This window comes from Petromyzon marinus, chromosome 79 (genome assembly GCF_048934315.1).
Source record: "Petromyzon marinus isolate PM22_M1 ecotype Great Lakes invasive population chromosome 79, UKy_Petmar_22M1.pri1.0, whole genome shotgun sequence".
NCBI classification, from domain to species: Eukaryota; Metazoa; Chordata; class Hyperoartia; order Petromyzontiformes; family Petromyzontidae; genus Petromyzon; species Petromyzon marinus.
This window is the reverse complement of record NC_133745.1, coordinates 23,658,333-23,662,789: the sequence shown is the minus strand read 5'-3', so window position 1 is coordinate 23,662,789 and position 4,457 is coordinate 23,658,333. Positions and strand designations below refer to the sequence as shown.

General features: G+C 48.6%; 1 long non-coding RNA gene across 2 annotated transcripts; it reads left to right on the top strand.

The window, feature by feature from the left end:
- Positions 1-1,745: 1,745 nt before the first annotated feature.
- On the top strand, positions 1,746-4,210 carry LOC142907480 (uncharacterized). 2 transcript variants are annotated; one of them, XR_012931033.1, is made up of 3 exons: positions 1,746-2,305; positions 2,430-3,459; positions 3,517-4,210. It is a non-coding gene; the product is annotated as an uncharacterized LOC142907480 (long non-coding RNA). The 2 variants fall into 2 exon arrangements; XR_012931034.1 differs by having other exon boundaries at positions 1,748-2,305; positions 2,430-3,649; positions 3,770-4,210.
- The last annotated feature ends 247 nt before the right edge of the window (positions 4,211-4,457 follow it).

The following is a 4,457-nucleotide window of genomic DNA, read 5'->3' as shown; positions in this document are numbered from 1 at the left end:
TAGTAGTAGTGGTGAGTGTGATGGTGAGTGATGGTGAGTAGTGGTGAGTGTAGTGGTGAGTATAGTAGTATAGTAGTAGTGGTGAGTGTAGTGGTGAGTGTAGTGGTGAGTAGTGGTGAGTAGTGGTGGTGAGTAGTGGTGAGTAGTGGTGAGTGTAGTGGTGAGTGTAGTGATGGTGAGTGTAGTGGTGAGTGTAGTGGTGAGTGTAGTGGTGAGTGTAGTGGTGAGTGTAGTGGTGAGTGGTGATGGTGAGTAGTGGTGAGTAGTGGTGAGTGTAGTGGTGAGTGTAGTAATGGTGAGTGTGATGGTGAGTGTAGTGATGGTGAGTGTAGTGGTGAGTGTAGTGGTGAGTGTAGTGGTGAGTGTAGTGGTGAGTGTAGTGGTGAGTGGTGATGAGTGTAGTGGTGAGTGTAGTGGTGAGTGTAGTGGTGAGTAGTGGTGAGTGTAGTGGTGAGTGTAGTGGTGAGTGTACTAGTAGTGTAGTGGTGAGTAGTGGTGAGTGTAGTGGTGAGTGTACTAGTAGTGTAGTGGTGAGTAGTGGTGAGTGTAGTGGTGAGTAGTGGTGAGTGATGGTGAGTGTAGTGATGGTGAGTGTAGTGGTGAGTGTAGTGGTGAGTGTAGTGGTGAGTGTAGTGGTGAGTGTAGTGGTGAGTGGTGATGAGTGTAGTGGTGAGTGTAGTGGTGAGTGTAGTGGTGAGTAGTGGTGAGTGTAGTGGTGAGTGTAGTGGTGAGTGTACTAGTAGTGTAGTGGTGAGTAGTGGTGAGTGTAGTGGTGAGTAGTGGTGAGTGTAGTGGTGAGTGTAGTGGTGAGTGTACTAGTAGTGTAGTGGTGAGTAGTGGTGAGTGTAGTGGTGAGTAGTGGTGAGTGTAGTGGTGAGTGTAGTGGTGAGTGTAGTGGTGAGTGTAGTGGTGAGTAGTGGTGAGTGTAGTGGTGAGTGTAGTGGTGAGTGTAGTGGTGAGTGTAGTGGTGAGTGTAGTGGTGAGTAGTGGTGAGTGTAGTGGTGAGTAGTGGTGAGTGTAGTGGTGAGTGTAGTGGTATAGTGGTGAGTGTAGTGGTGAGTGTAGTGGTGAGTAGTGGTGAGTGTCTCTCACCGTGGTGTCCCCTGTCTCTGTCGAGGGATGGTGTTGGGGGGCGCCCCCCAGGTTTGGGGGGTGGCTGAGCCCCCCCCAGCCCCTCCTCCAGCCCCTCCCCCTCCCCCTCCGTAGTGGGGGGTGCCGCCCCCTCCCCCGCTGGGGGTGGGGGCTCCCCCCCCGTAGCCCGGAGTGAGAACACGCGGAGTGCACGGGGCGGGGGTGGGGAACGACTGGGGGGGGAGGGGGGAGGGGGGGAGGGGGGGAGGGGGGAGAGGGGGGAGGGGGGGAGGGGGGGGAGATGGGGGGGGGGAGAAGGGGGGGGTTGAACAAGAATGAGTGAGTAGGTGAGTGGGTGGGTGAGTGGGTGGGTGGGTGAGTGGGTGGGTGGGTGAGTGGGTGAGTGGGTGAGTGGGTGGGTGAGTGGGTGAGTGGGTGAGTGGGTGAGTGGGTGGGTGAGTGGGTGAGTGGGTGAGTGAGTGGGTGAGTGGGTGGGTGAGTGGGTGAGTGGGTGAGTGGGTGGGTGAGTGAGTGGGTGGGTGAGTGGGTGAGTGGGTGAGTGGGTGGGTGGGTGAGTGGGTGGAGTGGGTGAGTGGGTGGGTGAGTGGGTGAGTGGGTGAGTGGGTGGGTGAGTGGGTGAGTGGGTGGGTGAGTGGGTGGGTGAGTGGGTGAGTGGGTGAGTGGGTGGGTGGTGAGTGGGTGGGTGGGTGAGTGAGTGAGTGGGTGGGTGAGTGGGTGGGTGAGTAGGTGGTGAGTTTACGTGGTAGGCAGTAGTGAGTAATTGGTGAGTAAATTGGTGAGTAAATTGGTGAGTAATTGGTGAGTAGATGGTGAGTAAATTGGTGAGTAAATTGGTGAGTAATTGGTGAGTAAATTGGTGAGTAATTGGTGAGTAAATTGGTGAGTAATTGGTGAGTAATTGGTGAGTAATTGGTGAGTAATTGGTGAGTAAGTGGTGAGTAGGTGGTGAGTGTTTACGTGGTAGGCGAGTGGTGAGTGGTGAGTAATTGGTGAGTGAGTGGTGAGTAATTGGTGAGTGGTGAGTAATTGGTGAGTGAGTGGTGAGTAGGTGGTGAGTAATTGGTGAGTAGGTGGTGAGTGTTTACGTGGTGAGTGGTGAGTCATTGGTGAGTAATTGGTGAGTAATTGGTGAGTAATTGGTGAGTAATTGGTGAGTGTTTACGTGGTAGGCGAGTGGTGAGTGGTGAGTAATTGGTGAGTAATTGGTGAGTAGGTGGTGAGTAATTGGTGAGTAATTGGTGAGTAGGTGGTGAGTAATTGGTGAGTAATTGGTGAGTAGGTGGTGAGTAATTGGTGAGTAATTGGTGAGTAGGTGGTGAGTGTTTACTGGTGAGTAGGTGGTGAGTGTTTACGTGGTGAGTGGTGAGTGGTGAGTATTGGTGAGTAATTGGTGAGTAATTGGTGAGTAAATTGGTGAGTGTTTACGTGGTGAGTGGTGAGTAATTGGTGAGTAGGTGGTGAGTGTTTACGTGGTGAGTGGTGAGTAATTGGTGAGTAATTGGTGAGTGAGTGGTGAGTAGGTGGTGAGTGTTTACGTGGTGAGTGGTGAGTAATTGGTGAGTATTGGTGAGTAATTGGTGAGTAGGTGGTGAGTAATTGGTGAGTGAGTGGTGAGTAATTGGTGAGTAAATTGGTGAGTGTTTTACGTGGTAGGCGAGTGTTTACGTGGTGAGTGGTGAGTAATTGGTGAGTAATTGGTGAGTAATTGGTGAGTAATTTGGTGAGTGTTTACGTGGTAGGCGAGTGGTGAGTGGTGAGTAATTGGTGAGTAATTGGTGAGTGTTTACGTGGTAGGCGAGTGGTGAGTGGTGAGTAATTGGTGAGTAATTGGTGAGTAATTGGTGAGTAATTTGGTGAGTGTTTACGTGGTGAGTGGTGAGTAATTGGTGAGTGTTTACGTGGTGAGTGGTGAGTAATTGGTGAGTGAGTGGTGAGTGTTTACGTGGTGAGTGGTGAGTAGGTGGTGAGTAAATTGGTGAGTAAGTGGTGAGTAATTGGTGAGTAATTGGTGATTAGGTGGTGAGTAATTGGTGAGTAATTGGTGAGTAGGTGGTGAGTGTTTACGTGGTGAGTGGTGAGTAATTGGTGAGTAATTGGTGAGTAATTGGTGAGTATTGGTGAGTAATTGGTGAGTAATTGGTGAGTAAATTGGTGAGTGTTTACGTGGTAGGCGAGTGGTGAGTGGTGAGTAATTGGTGAGTAATTGGTGAGTAATTGGTGAGTAATTGGTGAGTATTGGTGAGTGATTGGTGAGTAATTGGTGAGTAGGTGGTGAGTGTTTACGTGGTGAGTGGTGAGTAATTGGTGAGTAATTGGTGAGTATTGGTGAGTAAATTGGTGAGTAATTGGTGAGTGTTTACGTGGTGAGTGGTGAGTAAATTGGTGAGTAAATTGGTGAGTGAGTGGTGAGTAATTGGTGAGTAGGTGGTGAGTAGGTGGTGAGTAATTGGTGAGTAATTGGTGAGTAATTGGTGAGTAAATTGGTGAGTAATTTGGTGAGTGTTTACGTGGTGAGTGGTGAGTAATTGGTGAGTAATTGGTGAGTAAATTGGTGAGTGTTTACGTGGTGAGTGGTGAGTAATTGGTGAGTAAATTGGTGAGTGTTTACGTGGTGAGTGGTGAGTAATTGGTGAGTAATTGGTGAGTAATTGGTGAGTATTGGTGAGTAATTGGTGAGTAATTGGTGAGTAAATTGGTGAGTGTTTACGTGGTAGGCGAGTGGTGAGTGGTGAGTAATTGGTGAGTAATTGGTGAGTAATTGGTGAGTAATTGGTGAGTATTGGTGAGTAATTGGTGAGTAATTGGTGAGTAGGTGGTGAGTGTTTACGTGGTGAGTGGTGAGTAATTGGTGAGTAATTGGTGAGTATTGGTGAGTAAATTGGTGAGTAATTGGTGAGTGTTTACGTGGTGAGTGGTGAGTAAATTGGTGAGTAAATTGGTGAGTGAGTGGTGAGTAATTGGTGAGTAGGTGGTGAGTAGGTGGTGAGTAATTGGTGAGTAATTGGTGAGTAATTGGTGAGTAATTTGGTGAGTGTTTACGTGGTGAGTGGTGAGTAATTGGTGAGTAATTGGTGAGTAAATTGGTGAGTGTTTACGTGGTGAGTGGTGAGTAATTTGGTGAGTGGGTGAGGTAATTGGTGAGTAATTGGTGTGAGTATTTGGTGAGTAATTGGTGAGTATTGGTGAGTAGGTGGTGAGTGTTTACGTGGTGAGTGGTGAGTAATTGGTGAGTAATTGGTGAGTATTGGTGAGTAAATTGGTGAGTAATTGGTGAGTGTTTACGTGGTGAGTGGTGAGTAAATTGGTGAGTAAATTGGTGAGTGAGTGGTGAGTAATTGGTGAGTGGTGGTGAGTAATTGGTGAGT